Below are 18,186 nucleotides of genomic sequence, written 5' to 3' on the forward strand. Positions count from 1 at the left end.
AAGGAGGAAGCATATCATTGACGATGCATGATAAAACTATTAAATGAAGTTTTCAATGTTTAATTCTGTGCCATAACTTGTTTAGGCTTAGGTTAAATTAAAAAATCATAGAATTTTAGAGCTGGAATGGACCACAAAGGCCACCTAGTCCCACCTCCTGCTATGCGGGAATTACAACTAAAGCATGCCTGACTGATGCCCATCTGAGCTAGGTTGAATGATCTCCACAGTTCACCAGTGGCATCCCTAAAGTTGGTGTCAGCAGTGTGGTAAGTCATGGTGTCACACACACCCCATGACTACTTCCCATTTCACACCATACAGAAACCTTAGTGTGACGAACTGACTTACAAACCAGCCAATCAGAAGCCAGAGACCCTAAGCCAATCAGGTGCTGGCTGAGGAGTTTGAAGATTCCGCTTGGCAGTTGGGTTGTGTCAGTTAGGGTTTGGTCTCCTGAGGGATGAAGCTGGAGTTCAGTGGGGGAGATAGTTAGGATTAGAGACTGGGGGAACAGTATTTTGATAATAGACCAAGCAGGGGACCTAGCCAAAGGGGGGGGGGGGGGTCTTGGGTCCAGACCCCCCTTCCATTAGAAAATGAATGGTGTGTGCTGCTGCGCCACCGCCGCCGCCCTCAGCCCCATTATAATGGTGGCAGTTGTCTGGACCCCCCCCCCCCCCGTTTTCCTAAAATCCTGGCTACGTCCCTGGCCAAGGACAGGTCTATTAGGTCCGGAGAGGGCAATATTAGTTCTGGAGAGCTCAGAGGAGGGAGACTCAGTGTAGCCAGACTCAGAAAGAGGGGTTTGGATGACATAATTTCTTGAGTGATAGTATAGCTTGTGTGGTGGAGTTATTATTAGAGAGATAAAACCAGACCTGTATATATGTAACCAAGGAAGACATAATAACAACTCAATGTCAAAGTTACCTTTGCCTATTCTGTGTTAAAATAAACTTTTATTCTTGTTTAACTATCCACTTGGCCTGTGTTTGGAAATCCATCCACGCTACTACCCTTTTTAAAACACACAGAGATGTTGGGTCCAAGAAGACAGGATTGTGTGGTGGTGGGGAAATGTTACACTTAGCAGTGCTTTTTTGAAGTAAAGGTACTTGTAAATCATAATTTGCATATACCACTGAGTGTAATGCTAATACTTGTGACATAAACAACTAGCAAAATTAAAATTATACGTTCAGATTACAATATCATATGCACAACCTAAATATATTTGCATATGCATAGTGAAGATTTGTTTAATGCTTTTGGTGATACTTTTAAAGAAAAATTTAAAAGAATTTTAAAAATTTTAAAAATTCAAAATTGGAAATTGGAAATTTAAAAAATTCTAGGGCCTCTCCTTTCCTCTCCCACAGAGTTTCACCCACTCCCACCATCTTTTAAAGCATTTTAGGTGGAATCTCTTTTATATTAAAGAGCATAAGGGATGTTCAATTTAAAAAAAACACCTTTCTGTCTGCTCTTATTCTGTGGTTATAATTTTATTATGACTGCAGTCATTAAATAGTTTGTTCATCAATATACTAATCAGGAGGCAATGTTATAATGTGGTGACTTTACGATCCCTTTAAAATGCTTTCATGAAATCAAACATCCTCTAGACTTAATGATTACAGTCAGTGCAATCTGAATTGGGATTACATGACAGATGCAAACTCCTCTAAAGCCTGGATATGTTGTTGTACGAGGGTCACTCAACAAGTACTTAGCCTCACCGCCCGATGGCGCTGCTGTTACAAAAGAGTTTTACTATTGTGCAGTACATTATTTTAGAAGCCTACTGTCAAAGTTTCAGTCAATTCCCTTCATTTGTTTTGTTTTGATAGCCTTTGGAAGCGAGCATGTCGGTCGGTTTTACAAAAATGGAAAAAGAGCAATATCATTTGGTGATTCGATTCTTGTTTTTGGAAGGGAAAACGCACAGTGAAATCAAAGAGCGCTTGGATGCTGTGTATGGTGGCTCTTCTCCTTCAATGGCAACCATCAAGAATTGGTACAATGAGTTTGTTTGTGGCTGCATGTCGGTTTTGGATGAGCCTCAAAAACGGCTACTATGGAGGAAAATGTAAAAAAAAATCCACGATCTCATGTTGGCAGACTGCCAACTGAAGGTTCGTGAGATAGCTGAGACCGTAGGCATTGCAGAAGGAACGGTGCATCATATTTTACACGAAGAACTGGGCATGAGAAAGCTGTCAGTGCGATGGGTGCTGTTCCACTGTGACAATGTGCCGGCTCACGCCTCCGCGGTCATGGCCAAATTGGTCGAATTGGGCTACGAATTGCTGCCCCATCCGCTGTATTCCCCAGATTTGGCCCCCTGTGACTTCTTTTTGTTTCCAAACCTGAAAAAGTCACTCGCCAGGAATAGATTTGGGTCGAATGAGGAGGTGATCGCTGCCACGGAGGCCTATTTTGCAGACCTCGGGAAAACGTATTTTTCGGATGGGTTGAAAAAGTTGGAGCATCACTGGGCCAAGTGTATCGAGCTAAAAGGAGACTATGTTGAAAAATAAATCGCCACTTTTCCAAAATTTTCATTTTTCTTTTGTAGGCTAAGTATTTATTGAATGACCCTCGTATGTGTATATTTCCCCATTTCTGGTGGTACATACCTACTCCCCACATATGGGAGGAAATAGTACTACACTAATTCATTGCTGACTGATGAAGCCAGTGAAGAGTCCACTAAAACTAAAATATATATATATATATAAATAAACAAAATTAATCTTTAGGGTGCCACCAGATTATGAGGAAGTAGACAGTTGTCTGCAAAAGATCATGCTGCCAACTTCTTTCTTTGTTAGTCTCAAAGGTGCTACAAGATCTCTCTACATACTGATTCTATGGACTAACACAGCTATGTCTTTGAATTCTACCAGATCCATGGTTGTTCTTTCTTGCACTGGACTAAACCTTTGGAAATGCTGAAACTGTATACTATCTCCATGTAATGATAATGTATTGAGACAATTTGTCCTTAGACTGTTTCCTGACCTCTAGAATTACTAGCAAAGCTATTTAACCTCAGAATAGTCTTCCAAAGCAGAATGTACAAGATATAGATTTACAGGAAGCAGGGAGCAATGACACAGAATTCCCCCAAGGCTTTCAGTTTGTTCAGAAATCCATGCAGCTATAATGCATTATAATTCTGTCTGGGGGGAAAAACCTCTCAGATCCTCAGCAACATTGGACATGCATTTATGACAAATGTGCTTTCAAATGGGGAAGATAATGATGATGCCTCAAGTCTCACCTGATAATGCACCCTAATGTAGGCCTCCTGCATTCTTTCCTAGACGTTTCTTCTACATTGTGGAAGACGTTAGCGACTAAAGAGGTGATGAATTAAGAACAAAGAGACCAGACTGAAAGTGAACTACTCCAATCCCTGGCAAACATATCACTTTTATGTTTCACTGACTACATTAAAAAAAAAAGCTTTTCAGTTTCTCTAGCAATGCTTGTTCCTTTAGCAGACAAAAATAATATTTAAAATGCAGCTATATTCTGGATCTTCATTTATAAACTTCTTTCCTGCTTTCGAATCAATCACCGAACCTCAGGGTTTGTGGAAATCTGCTTGAAAGCCACTATGGTCTGTCTGCCCACAATGAGATGCCATTAGGCAGACTGAGACAGCAGTCTTAGGGAGATAGAGGATGAGTGGATGTAAGGTCAGCTGTGGCAACTAGCCAACCAACCAGTTTATTTTTGCTTGATGTCTGCACCACCAACTTTGCCTCCCTGCTCTTTCTGATCTAGATAGTTTTAGATTGTTTAATCAGACACAGAAACCTCTCTTTTTGTTTTGCTAATAATTTCTTCTTCTTCCCTGAAGTACCAAGATGGCCAGGAGGAGGAAGGGATGGCCTGCATGAGAACAGCAACATCTTCAAATTGTAGGCTTGTGACTAACATCATTATATATTTTTCTTTTTTCCTTCTGCATGATTTTTAATATCTTTGCCTGATGAAGAAGCCAGCAGAGCTTTGAAATCTTGCAACCTGTATTCTGTGCATTTTGGCAGGCCAATAAAACATATCACTGTTTTGGGGATTTTGGATGTTATTGCACTTTGCTGCATGGTCAAAACTCTACCTTTGGATATGTTTTATGGAAACTTCTTGTTTTCCAAGGTAACAGCTGGTTTTTGCCTGATTGTACACACTCTTTATTAAAAAAGATTGCCACAAAGCAACATTATATATGGCATGACATTATGCAGCACATACCAGTAGCATGGATGAGTCCTTAGCAGGACATCACAGGAGTTATTTTTATCATATTCTAATCAGTCTATTTAGCAACAGCTTTTTAATTGGTAAACAGGTTATTAATATCTAATAGCAGTAATCGTGACCTAGCGATTTGAGGGTTGTACTATGAGTCTGGAGGCCAGGGTTCGATTCTCTGCTTGGCCATGGAAACCTACTGGGTGACCAGAGGCAAGTCACTCTGGCCCTATACAGATAGCCGAAATAAAGCTGCTTCAATTCACTTTGGAGGCATGGTGTTTCAATGATGCATGCGTCCTAAGAGTCTGGAAGCTGCACCAAAGCTGCACTACAGTCCTTAGGACTGGAGCGCGGCTTTGGTGTGGCTTCTGGACTCTTAGGACGCATGTAAGATTGAAACACCATACCTCCAAAGTGACTTGAAGCAGCTTTATTTTGGCTGTCTGTATCAGGCCTCTCTCTCTCTTCCTTAGGGGAAGATAATGCCAAACCGCCACTGAACAAATCTTGCCAAGAAAACCCCATGATAGTTTGCCTTAGGGTTGCCATTAGTCAGAAATCACTTGAAGAAGGCATGTAACAACAACTCAGGTCCAAAACACACCGCAGAAATAATCCAGTTTGACACCGATTTAACTGCCCTGGCTCAGTGCTAAGGAATCCTAGGAACTGTAATCTATTGCAGCACCAGGGCTCTCTGATAGAGAAGGCTAAGTGTTTCATGAAAATACAATTCCCAAAATTCTCTAGCACTAAACCAGGGCAGTTAAAGTGGTCTCAAATTGGATTATTTCTGCAGTGTGTTCTGGACCAAAGTCATTATTGCCCATATTATCATACACATTGATTTAACCGATCTCTCTCTTTCTTTTTATGTGTACAAAACTATATTTTTGAAACGGAAGTCACGGTTGATGGAATGCCTCTGGTTACAGAATTTTTCTCTAAAAATATGGGAAAACATGCAGCAATTATATTTTGTCACTTGATAGATACATGTTTGTAAAGAAGATGAGTTAAAGATTTCCCCTCTTAGTGATCCCAGCCGGTTTGGATTTCATATACGTACTTTTCACTGAAGAGGCCTCATCAAAATCCGTTTCTCTTCACGGCCACATTTCCAAATATGATGCTGTCAGGCACCCTTTTAATCCCACAAAACATATTAGGAACAGAATAGGCAAAGAACTGACCCTTTAAATGGGAAAAATAATTCACTTCAATCAATTTCAGCATATATATATATATATATATATATATATATATAATGTATTACACATATATGTATATATATTAAAGTTTAATATATATATATATATAAATTGTATATGTATATTAAAGTTTAATATATATATATATTAAAATGCTAAAATTGATTTATATATTATATGTCACACACACACATATATATGTTTAATATATATATTTAATATATATATACTGTATATATATTATATTCTTCTTTCTTGAGGATAAATAAATATAAGACAATGTCTTTTCATGGAAACACGGCATATAATGCTGAAACTGATTCTGAGATATATCATGTATCATATTATATTTATTAAATATATATATATATATATATAAAAGTTTTGCATATATATATATATATATATAAATGCTGAAACTGATTCTGATATATATTTTGTAATATTATATATATATATATATATTGAAAATGATTCTGGTGTATATTATGTATTATATATATATATATAAAACTGATTCTGATATATATATATATATATATATATATATTAAACTAGACCCTCCCCAAGCGGAAGACGACGCCAAGAGGCCCACTCTCCCAACCCCCGCAATTCCTTCTGTTTTTTCATTTCTGAAGAAAAACAAAACAAAACCCCGCCCCCTCCCTCACACTCCCTCAAAGCCCCACAGCCGCTCAAGAACTACAACTCCCAGCATCCCTTTCCCCTCCGGCGCAGGACGAGGACCATCGTCGCGATTCGCCTCACACAAGCAAACGTGAGGGCAGCAGCGTTTCTAAGAGACGGCCTCCTCCTCACCCACCCCACACAGTCGCTGCAAGAATGATTGACAGCAGAACCCTCCAATGGGGCTCAGGGGCCGTTCGCCAGCGAGCCAATCGCGTCCCAGGTACGTCGGGAGGCGGGGGGGCTTGTGTATGCGAGGGAGAGAGGGAGGGAGGGAGAGAGGGGGCGAGAGAATGCCTGGCGCTCGGGTGGATGCAGGGGAGGGAGGGCGGCTGGCTGGCGTCGCGCGGCGCGGGAGACGTCGCGTCGTGCGTGGACTGCAGCTGAGGAGGAGCAGAGCGGGCCTGAGACGCGGCTGAGGAGGAGGAGGAGGAGGCAACGGCTGTCTCTCTGTGGCCCGTTATCCGCCCCAGGCTCCCCGGCCCCGCAGTCACCATAGAGACCACGCTTCCTCCCATGACATGGGGCGATAAAGGCAAGGTTCCCGGTCTCCCCTTCGTCTCTGAGGAGAAAGGAAGGCAGGAAGGGACGCCGGCCGCGTTCCAGGTAAGGCAGGCTGCCCTCTCCCCAGGTCAGGGAGGGAGGGAGGGAGGGTGGTGGAGGGAGGGCAGCGGTCCTCCTCCTCCTCCTCATCGCAGAATGGAGGACGTGGCCGGGTGAAATGCTGGGGGACGCTCCTAGAGAATGGAAATCTATGTGCCTCTCGGATATAGTGAGAATGGAGGACCTTCAAGGAAACATGGAGGACGTGACACACTCCTAGAGGTGGAAATCCATGCCTCCCAGTCGTGGTCAGAATGGAGGACGTTCAAGGAAACATGGACACGACTCCTAGAAAATGGAAACCCGTGCTTCTCTCAGTCATAGTCAGAATGGAGGACATTTAAGGAAACATGGAGGAGCATGTGAGACATTCTTTGATATGCAAAGCCATGCTTCTCTCAGTAGTGGTCAGAATGGAGGACGTTCAAGGAAACATGGAAGACCCTGCAACACGCTCCTAGAAATAGAAACCCATGCCTCTCTCAGTCATAGTCAGAATGGAGGACATTTAAGGAAACATGGAGGGCATGGTTCGCTCCTAGAAAATAGAAACCTATGCCTCTCTCGGTTGTGGTGAGAATGGAGGACGTTCCAGGAAACATGGAGGACAAGACCAAGGAAACAGGAAAAGCATTTGTGGATGTAGAAATCCACATCTCTTTCAGAATAGAGGACGTTCAAGGAAATTGGAGGACACGACCAAGCAAAAGCTAAAGGCACTCCTAAGAATGGAAATCCCTGCCTCTCTCAGCCATGTTGAGAATGCAGGACGTTCAATGAAATATGGAGGATGTGAGACACTTAAAAATGGTAATCCACGCCCCTCTCAGTCATAGCCGAAAATGGAGGATGTTAAAGGAAATTGTAGGACACAACACACTCCTTGAAATGGAAATCCATGCCTCTGGGTCATGGCCAAAATGGAGGATGTTAAAGGAAATTGGAGGACACCGCCAAGGAAAACTAGAAAAGCACTCAAAGATATAGAAATTCATGCCTCTCTCGGACTGGTGAGAATGGAGGATATTCAATGAAATTGGAAGATGAAACACACTTCTAGAAATGGAAATCCACACCTCTCTCAGTCATGGTCAGAATGGAGGACGTTCAAAGAAAATTGGAGGATGTACAGGAGAAGCTGAAATTTTTCCTTGAACTCATTATTTATTTCTCGCACAGTGAGATTCAAGAAACCTCCTCATAGAAATGAGATGCTCATAGACATGTCAACCTCATAGAAAAGTAAATCCATGCCTCTCAGTCATGGTCAAAATGGAGGGCCTTCAAGAAAGATGGAGGACGTGACCAAATAAAAGCTTGAAACACTCATAGAATTGTAAATTCATGCTTCTTATGTTCAAAATGGAGGACGTTTTGGAATGCTTCCTGAACAGAAGGCTGCAATGTAAGACAAGTCCTGGAAGAAAGAGGACCCAGTCTGGTCATCCTGCAGAAGAAGAGGAAGAAGAAGAAGAAGAAGTGTTCCTGCAGGACTGTTGGGAGGGGAAGGAAGTGCTTTCTAGACAGACCCCCAGAGGGAACCTTTCCCTGAGCGGGGAGAAGGACCTTTGGGAGTTTCTTCTGGACAGAAGGCTAAAATGTAGGATGTGTCCTGAAAAAGGAGAGCCAAGTCTGGGTGGGTGTGAGGAACGAACCTCGTGGCATCTCCTTTCCTGGCTCCTCATTGGTGTCCTAATTAGTGTCCTTATTGCCCTCACCCTGACCCCTGCGGTCTGCCAGCCAGGTCCCATCCCAAGGGACCAGGCATCCTCCTTTCCCCAGATATGCCCTCCATTTCAACCTCCTTCTCTGCAGGAAGAATTCCAAAACATCCTTCGCTTTGAGCATCACTAAGAAGTATGGATTTATATTTCTAGGAGTGTTTTCTTTTTGTAGCTTTTTATTTGGTCATGTGCCCTCCATTTTGCGTTGCCTGGTCCTCCTTTGAAATGAAGAGGCCATACCTGGTCCCCACCAGTGCGACAGGGATGCTCCCCAGGCACCCTTGCCATCTTTAGGCCTCTTCTGGGCTCCCAGCCACGGAGGGAACCAGAGCACCTTTAGAACAAGGAGGCGAAGGGAATCACCTTCAGGTCCCCTCATAACCCTATCTCCATGCCTGGCTATTATTCTGGCTTTGCAGGCAGCAAGAGGAGGGGGGCGGGGATGCGGCATTAAAAAGGAGCTCGGCTGAGCCTTCCTTGCAGGGGAAGAAGGGATGGCCAGGTTGAGCTTCTTCTTCGTGGTCCCTCTGCCTTCATCCATCCACTGGACACTATTTTTGCCTTGCAGTGTCAAGGCTCCAGGTCATGCATGTCGGATCCTAGAAGTTGGAGGACCCATATTGACAAGATTGCAATGCTATGGTATTGTCTGAGAGGTTGTGCTCTCTGCAGACATTACATGGGTCTTGGCAGGGTGGTGTTGGTGTGGAAGCTCTGTTAGCTTCTTTTACCTAAGGTCACCGGGACAAGACTTTTCCAATCTCCCTTTCATGTGTAGAGGAGGACTCTACAAGAGAGGCAGTAACACTAGACCTCTGAATCTGTTCATATTGGTACGTCTGCGTTTCTTTTATTCATGCAAATATGCTCCAGCATGGAGACAGATGGAGATTGTGGCTAAACATTGGTATTGGTATCAGCACTGACGCAAGGATATAAATACAGACGCATATACTTACTTTTAAAAGGGACAGGTATGGGTCCCATGCCAGGGATTAAAAAAGAAAATCTGCCAGCAGTGAGGGTTGAAGGAAATGTGCTATAGGGGAATGAGTATTTATTTTTAATTTTTAAAAAAAATATAGACTGTTCTTTTGGCATTCTTCTATAAAATAGCAAGCAAATTATGATTAATCACTCCTTGATGTAAGCATGTGCCTTATAGCACCAAGCGATAAGAGTGGGTTAGAAACGTGTTTCCAATTCATGTATGGAGTATTTTCTGTTTAAAACAATCAAGGAAACTCAAAGTCATTTTAAGAAGAATACTATAAGTTTATTTTAAAAATCTGTTACTTGAGAAAGGGAGTATTTTTGTTCCGCTGCTGTTGTTCATCAGTAAGGGAACCAGATTATAGCCTTATTGATTATAGGGGTGTGGCTTGTAAGGAACAATGAATCCTCCACTGACTGGCTTTTGGCTTGTAAATCACAGTTTTAATGAGCCCCTCCCTCCCTCCCTCAGTTGTGTGCAGTTGTACTGCTCTTGGGAGTGTTGGATCGGCATGACTGATTCAACCCAAACATTTCACATTTTCCCTTTCCCCATTTAGTAAGCTCTTGACTTTTAATGTGCTTATACAGTCCCATTATGATTACTCTTGGATAAAGGAGCATAAGATTGCAACTTAAATGACACAAAATAATATAAAGTCGTTTTTTAGACCTTTGAGAACAAGCTGGGTGATGATTTTTTTGAATGATGATCTGTTATTATGTGCCTTCAAGTTGCTTCCAATTTAGGGTGATCCTAAAGGGAACCTATCATGGGATTTTCTTAGTGAGGTTTCCCTTCCTCTGAGGCTGGAAGAGTATAATCCTAAATACAGTTCTGGGCACAATTAAAAGTATAGTTATGACTTATGAAGCTCAGTGCTGTGTGGATCCAGGCTATCTGAAAGACCATATTTTCTTATACAAGCCTGCCTGGGCTTTGAGATTCACAGGTCAGGCTGTTCTTGTCTTCACATGCTCAGAGGCATGTTTGGTGGTGATGCAAGAGGGCTTTTTAAAGTTATTCTAAGGCCTAGACTTCCCATCTCCTGGTCTTCTCCTTGTTGTTGTTGTTGAGAAGACCAAGCGGAAATGAAGCCAGAGAGCAGTGGCCTTCTCTGTGCTTTACTTCATGATGTCTTAGCACCTCAGTTCTTTTTCCATGGGAGATGGTTGTAAATGTATGTATTTTTTTTCTAGTTGCAAACTCTGTTTGACAGAAAGAAAACTGTAGTGCTACCATGCCATTGCAATAAGGCATGGAGAAGGCCGCTGCTCTCCAACTCCATTTCTGCTATGGTTTTTTGTGGGATAAGGCTCATTATTATTATTATTATTAATAATAATAATTTGTATTCTGCTTTTTCACAAAGGAATCAAAGCGGATTCCAACAGTATAAATAAAACATCAAACAATTAAAAATTACAATTTAAAAATCTCAAAACCCCATCCCTCCCCCTGTGATGGCATAAAAACAATGATCAACTCATAAAAAGAGATTAAACATCAAAAAATTTAAAGCTATCCAATAGGAATACATTAAAATTTTGGGCAGATTAGCTGTAGAAATGACTTTTCCTCTAGAGGAGGGGTGATGGGGGTGATGGTATCAATCAGTTTTGGCATCGGTAGCAATAGAGGTGTCAATAGAGGAGGAAGGCAAGTCTAATGGATCTAACCTAGTCTGGGAAGGCCTGCCGGAAAAGACCTTGTACGGGGTTCTTTTGGCAGTTGATTAGCTTCTAAGGAATGGGCTTTTAATGGACAGGTACAGTTCGCCATCCATATCCACAGATTCTGTATCCACAGATTTAACCATCCATGACTTGAAAATATTTAAAAATTCCAAAATGCAAACCTTTGATTTTGCCATTTTATATAATGGATATTGTTTTACAGTGGGGTCTCAGTATCTGTGGGTTTGATATCTGCAGATTTGAGCAAACACATTTGAAATGAACAAATGTTTACTTTTTTAAACCTGCAATGTCTAGGCTGAGAAGCAGTCCCAGGGCAATAGTGGGGTGTTCTGTGATTGCCTCCATCGCCCATGGAAGCCAATCCTCACCACAAAGCTGCTGCAAAAATTTAAACTCCTTGTTTCACTTTGTTTCCCACTCTCTCACAATTTAAATTCCTGCTTTCCATTTCTCATAAGGAAGCCTCTTCCAGAATTTAAACTGCTGCCTCACTCTGTGTCTTACCTCAGTGCAGGAAAAAATGCCTTCCTGGTGCCCAACCCTTGTCACCTAACTACCGGTAATATTAAATGTTAAATACTGACTTGAGCATCCATGGTTTTTGGTACCCGCAGGGGATTTGGGAATTAAAGCCCTGTGGATACTGAGGGCCCACTGTACTACCCCATTGTATATAATGCAACTTGAGCAGCCATAGATTTTGGTATTCATGTGGGGTCCTGAAACCAAACCACAGTGGTTACCAAGGGCCCACTATAATACAGTGTTCTATTGTTTTTTAAAACCCACATTTTAAAATTGTTTTAGTATTATAACTGTTTGATATTGTTTTGATATTAAAATTTTTGATATTATTTGTATCTGTTTATTGCGTCCCAATCTTGGAGAAAGGCAGGAGAAAACCCAAATGAATAGGTAATCAAATTTGAAATATTCTGGAGAAATAGTTTTCTAAACAATGTGTTAAGTTTTCCTAGGAATATTTCTGACATGAGTTTATATGTGTGTGTGGGAGGGGTTTATCAAACCCACCAAATGCTAAGTGTATACTACTTAGTCTGTGCTTTTGTTGCTGTGCCACCTCTGTACATTACAATTGTGAGGAATTGTGTGATGATGCATATCTTGTTCAGTTTTAGTAAGGAAAGGACTGATTCTGGTGCAGAAACTGCAGCAGTTAGATGACTTTTGCAAATATATTTTGGTACTTTATATGTAAGTGAGATACACTAGCTAAGTTGTGAATTTTGGATCACGTGCCCAAATCAGGAAACCTTTTATTGAAATATCTATCTGTGTATGACTGCAGTTAGAGATTGCTGTAGCTGATTCTGTGTATTTTCAGTGAGACACTCTTTAATTCTGATCTTAAATGCGTATAGGGCTAAGCCCAGAGAAGACACAGTGAGGTATAGATGTTTTGAGTAAGGTCTTTGAGAGATCAAGATTGAAATATTTGCTTGGTTATGGAAATCCACTGGGTGATCTTAGGCATGTCATACGCTCAGCCTCAGAAGGAGGACAAAAACCAAGGAAACCTGAACAGACAGATTTGTAAAGACCTTTGGGTTTTTTTGAAGAGAGATTGAAAAAAAAATGAAAGCATGTATACAACTAGAGAGGTATTACATTGCTTTCATAGTGGAAACCTTTTTCCAGGCTGAGGTGGGATGTTGTTGTTGAATCATGTAGAAGAAAGTGCTCTGTATTATTTAACTCAGTGAAGACAAAAATGCCACAAAATAGCATGAAAATTAAGATTGAGCTTTTACCTGTTTATTGCTTCTTCCTGTGGGACACCATCTTCATACTGCAGAACTACTGAAGCAAACAAATGTTTTTGCATTTATTTGCTTTAGTATATTTAGTATTAAAGCAGTATAAAAATAATAAACTGACAACACATAAATAATGTATCTTTGATAGTAGACTTACCCATCAGATTAAATCTTGGCTATATCTAGAGTACAGCCTATTCAGAATTACTGCTGTGTTCTAGTTGTCTGATTCCGGCTACTTATATTTGTATGAGTTCAAGACCAGCAAAAGGGCCCAAGCTCGACTCAGGCTTGCATCCTTCCGAGGTGGCTAAAATGAGTACCCAGACTGTTGGGGGGAAATTAGCTTACTTGCTAATTAGCTTACTTGCTGTTCACCGCTATGATCTTTGGAATAGCGGTATATAAATAAAACAAATTATTATTATTATTACCTCTGAACTGAATAAAATAGATTTATTGTTGTCTGTCTGTCTGTTCTAAATATATTTGATTGTAACTGATAGTGTTCATCTACTATCAGAACTGATCCCTCCTCCTCCTTCTGCTCTCTGTGCATGCACCCCCAGACTCCTCTTAAGGACCTGAGTGGCTCTCTGCAGCTGACTTGAAGTGTGTGCACTTAGAACAGAGGAGAAGAAAGGAAAAGCCCATTTCATGAGCAGAAGTCTTCTCACTCAACATTGAATATAGTCCATCATTGAATATAGTGATCATACAAGTCTTACTAAAATATTGAGAAAGAAGTTATTTTTTTAATTGAAAAAATCATTAACAACTGCAAACAGGATGTTTTGCTTGTTACAGTGGCTTTACATAAACTATGCACTATATTGATTTATTTGTTTTTTCAATTGAGAGGCTTTGTCAGAACCTCTTTGTAAGAGTCAGTCTGAAATGTTTGCTAAAATGATCTTTTGATATTGCTGATTTTTAATTAGAATTAAAAATTGTTCTGTTTTTCCTGGTAATATTTGGTAAACTATATTCATCTGAGATTTGTTGTTTAGAAATCTGTTAAATATTTTTCTAACATAGGTAGATTGATCTGCCTTAAGCAAAAAGGTTTAAAACCTAGATAGTATTATTCACTAATAGGATCCCCACCCTCTTTAAATTCTATATCTTGGATTCTGACATCCCATGAGTAGAGCTCAGCACACTGGAAAGTCTTGCTGGTGGAAGGCAAACAGTGATTTTCACTTGATTCATCCTGTGCCCTTCAAAAATCTGATCTGGAGAATTGGGAAATCCTCCTAAGGATAGCATGAAAGGTAATTTGGAAATGAAATGAGAAATAACCACCTTTCCACACTTTCTCCTAGTGGGAGTTTCTACTGGATTGAAGGCCATGCCACAAACAGAATCATCCTTTCAGTTTAGACTCTAAACTTTATAATCTTTAGGAAAGTTCATCCATATATTCTGGTCTCTAGCATGTCCCTTAATGTTAGTAAGAAAAATGTGTATGTGTAAGGGGGGGGGGGCTTTATTCAAATGTATGAATCTTGCACTTGCCTGATGTGACTTGCTTAAGATACGCAAAGAAAAAAAATCCACCTGAACACTAGGAGGGATGATTTTACTCTTAATAGCTATTCAGCGGTGGAAAAGACTGCCTCTGAGGGTAGCTGATTCTCCTCCTTTGGTTGTCTTTCAACAGAAGTTGGATGGCCATCTTCAGGAGTGCTTTAGTTGTGTATTCCTGCATGGCAGCAGGTTGGAGTGGATGGCCTTAGCAGTCCTTTCCAACCCTTGTAATTTTTTGGTTTAGAAGATAAGCTTATTAATAAGGGTAGAGGCTTATTCTCACTTGTGTTATATGACATGGTGTAACAAGCAATATTTTATATTTAAGGTAGCAGCAAGTAATGTTGAGAAATCAGTTCCATAGAACTAAAAAGCCAAAAACAAATATATTCCTTCTCAGGAGTGGTATTTTTTTAAAAAATGGAATGTCCCCATGACAGATTTACTGGAGATGGTAATAGTACTGATACATCAACACTAGTATTAGGCACAAAGGCTAGATTCCATAGAGCTCTGCAGCTAATGGTTTGACTTAACTGATATGTAATGTGATATTCATTATGCCATTTTTATTTGCTAAAGGAAATATTTCTTTTCATAATAGGATAAAATAAATCAATCTCCCTTTTAGTAGCTTCTGTGATTCAAGGGCTGGAATCTGTTGGTTAGTTCTAGCTAGAGTAGACTTATTGAATCAATTGTTGTATGCTGAGTCAACATACAGATAAATCCCATTGATGCAATGGCTTTATTCCAGTCACGACTGACAACAAGATTTAGGCCCTGGTTTTAGGTTTATTGTTCTGCTCTTTGTAGAAGAGTAGGACATCTTCATTCATTTGCTAACACTGAATACTGAGACTACTAGACTAATGGTACACAAAGATCTGGTAGTAGATCAGATGTTTAAATTGAGTAGTCATCCATAAATGCAATAGGTACTACAGACATTGAAAGCATAGCTATAAATAGTATCTGTATCTCTTTCACACTCAGCTATGTGGAGGTCAAGCAAAATCAGTACAATCTGAGATGAAAAATAATTATTGTGGCTCTTGATTCTTGCATTATCTTCTTCTGTCTGTGTCTTCAGTAATATAGTACTGTAATAATGAATTTCTTAAGTTTATTATTTATGGGCAAGCAAAGCCATTAAGAAGATATTGATTCTAAAGCAGAGCAAGTGTAGAAATATTATTTTTGTAAAACAGTAACACAGATCCAATACATCTCAAAGTGCCCAGTGGTCAGAATTCCCTGAGTAATGTTAAACATAAAATGCAAAATCACAATAATATCACTTTGATAAAGAAAATTCTATAGTTGTGCTGTACTGATGGTCTAATAATGTTAGTGCAAGGATAGGAACCATATGGCCAGATGTTGTGGACTGACCTAACCAGCTAATAGTGAGAAATTCTGGGAGTTGCAGTTGAGCAACATCTGGTGGTGTGGTCTGGATTCTTTGTTTCCCCCCCTACAGATAGATACTGTTTTAAATGAAAGAAATTATAGTAAGGCTGGCATACACATAAACATCTCACCGAACTACAAATCACAGAATTCAATAGCATTGAGCCATGGCAAATAAAACAATGTCAATGAAATTCATGGGGTGGCCATAGGTTGACAAGTGATTTGAATGCACATATACACAAAGCTTTTTTGTTGCTGTTGTTGTTCCTGCAGGCCTTTGATGGCTGATTGCTCAAGGGAACAAGCATTTCAAAATGTGCTGTACACTTTATTTGTTTTCTTTCTAATGTGCATGCTTTTAACTGCTTTTAATTTTATTATTTTAATCATATTTTTATATAATAGGAATTTTAATGCTGTATCTCTTTTATCCTTTGTAAACTCCCAAGTGTTCTGTAAGGCTTGCGTCCTGGACTGGGAAAAAGGCAGGGCATAGATAAATATAGTAATCGCCACGACTTTGACTTTATATCAGATATAAATTGAAGGAACTAGTCGGTGCATGCAAAAAGCTTTCAAGATATCATCCCACCTAACCACATAGGAAAACACATACCACTGTGTCTTCAACAGCACTCAACACCATGATGCATCTTGCTTGAATCTCTCAAGGTGGGTTCTGGTCCTCTTACACACATACACACACACCAACATAAATACACCTTTTGGCACGAAGAATGAAAGATGCAATACACACTGTTCAGCCTTACAGAACGCTTGGGAGAAAACATTCATTAAAAGCATATCCACTTCGAATTATTTTAATGTCCTTTAATTGTAAATGGTCTTCAGAACAATTATGCCTGATAGGCAGTATATAAATAGAACTTCTACTTCTACCTGAGAAAGTATAAAAGTGTGTAATTTTGTGGTGCTCATTTCTTTGTAGAATATACACCTTTAAATTGGTCCACTCTTTTATATGAATAATAAATTCAGTATGCCTATGCCAACAATAATGCAGGAAAAGGAGCTGTAGAGGGCTAAGATGGAGGCTTTGAGACACCCTGACCTTTGCAGAAATGTAAAATAAAAAAGATGTCTGGATACAACTGAGTGAGGTTTGAGCATGCTCAGATGCTCCCAGGAGCCACAGAAAATCATTAAGTTTCTATTGGTGGAAGATAATGCAATGGAAACCTGATGGTGGGGAGACTGCATTGGCCTGGTTGCTTTCTTACATTTTATAGTGTCTTATAGGAAGTCATAGCTAACTGGGATGCTGAACAGGAACATTTTTTTTAGACACTGAGGATACTTTGCAACTTCTTTTTCAGGAGTTATCTGTAGTAATATGAACACACTTAAAATATTTGCTTTGTGGCTGCTAGAGAGTGTAGCTGGAAGTGGCTTCCCATTACTAAAATGCATAATAAAATTTTCAGACATTTAAACATGTGAAAATAACAAATTATGTATAAAATGGCTAGGTGTGCAGTTTATGTTGCATTACTGTGTGTACATATTTATATACATTGCTGTATTGATTAGATGCATTCAAATCCCACACAGAAATTTATATTGTATAGACCGTTGTTGTTGTTGTTGTTGTTGTTGTTGTTGTCTGCTTTCAAGACATTTCTAACCAATTGTGATCCTAAGATGAACCCATCACAAGGTTTTCTTGGCAAAATTTGTTCAGAGGGAGTTCGTCTTTGCTTTCCATAGTGGCTGACAGCGGGTTTCCATGGCTAAGAGGGTGTTTTAACCCTGGTCTCCCAGTGTCCTAGTCCCAACACTCAAACCACTATACCACATTGTGTCAGAGACCCTAAGTAGGGTGCTGAAACTGACTTCAACTCTTATAACATTGGAATTGAAGGGATATGTGCTTGCTTCTTGTTTATCATACCTAAAATTCATACATAAACGTCTAGAGAAAGAATAATCATCAACTCATGCAAGCTTATTAATAGTGGAACCTAATACACATCTACTCGGAAATACTACTTATTGCATTGCTACTTACTACCAAGTAAATGTGTATATTGCAACCTTTTGTATGATCCTATTTAAAAACAACAACATTGATCAAGATTCTGCATTGGAGGACATAATGTTCCACATGGGCAGAACTAGCACATGCTTCCTCCTCAACACATCTTTGAAGCTACTTCTGTCCTCCCCCCAACATGGCCATTTATTGGCCAGAGGACAACTGGGGCCAGTGACAATAAAATGTCCAGCTGTGCTCCTATATCTGGATGCACA

General features: G+C 40.1%; 1 protein-coding gene across 2 annotated transcripts in view; it reads left to right on the forward strand.

Moving 5' to 3' along the window:
- Positions 1–6,535: 6,535 nt before the first annotated feature.
- Positions 6,536–18,186, forward strand: part of TTBK2 (tau tubulin kinase 2) — a 90,664-nt gene continuing 79,013 nt past the window's right edge. For both annotated transcript variants that reach the window (XM_042446526.1, XM_042446534.1), the window contains exon 1: positions 6,536–6,776. The gene's annotated coding sequence lies outside the window, so the exon portion shown is untranslated. The remainder of the gene's footprint in view (positions 6,777–18,186) is intronic.

The sequence above is a fragment of the Sceloporus undulatus genome, chromosome 1 (genome assembly GCF_019175285.1).
Source record: "Sceloporus undulatus isolate JIND9_A2432 ecotype Alabama chromosome 1, SceUnd_v1.1, whole genome shotgun sequence".
NCBI classification, from domain to species: Eukaryota; Metazoa; Chordata; class Lepidosauria; order Squamata; family Phrynosomatidae; genus Sceloporus; species Sceloporus undulatus.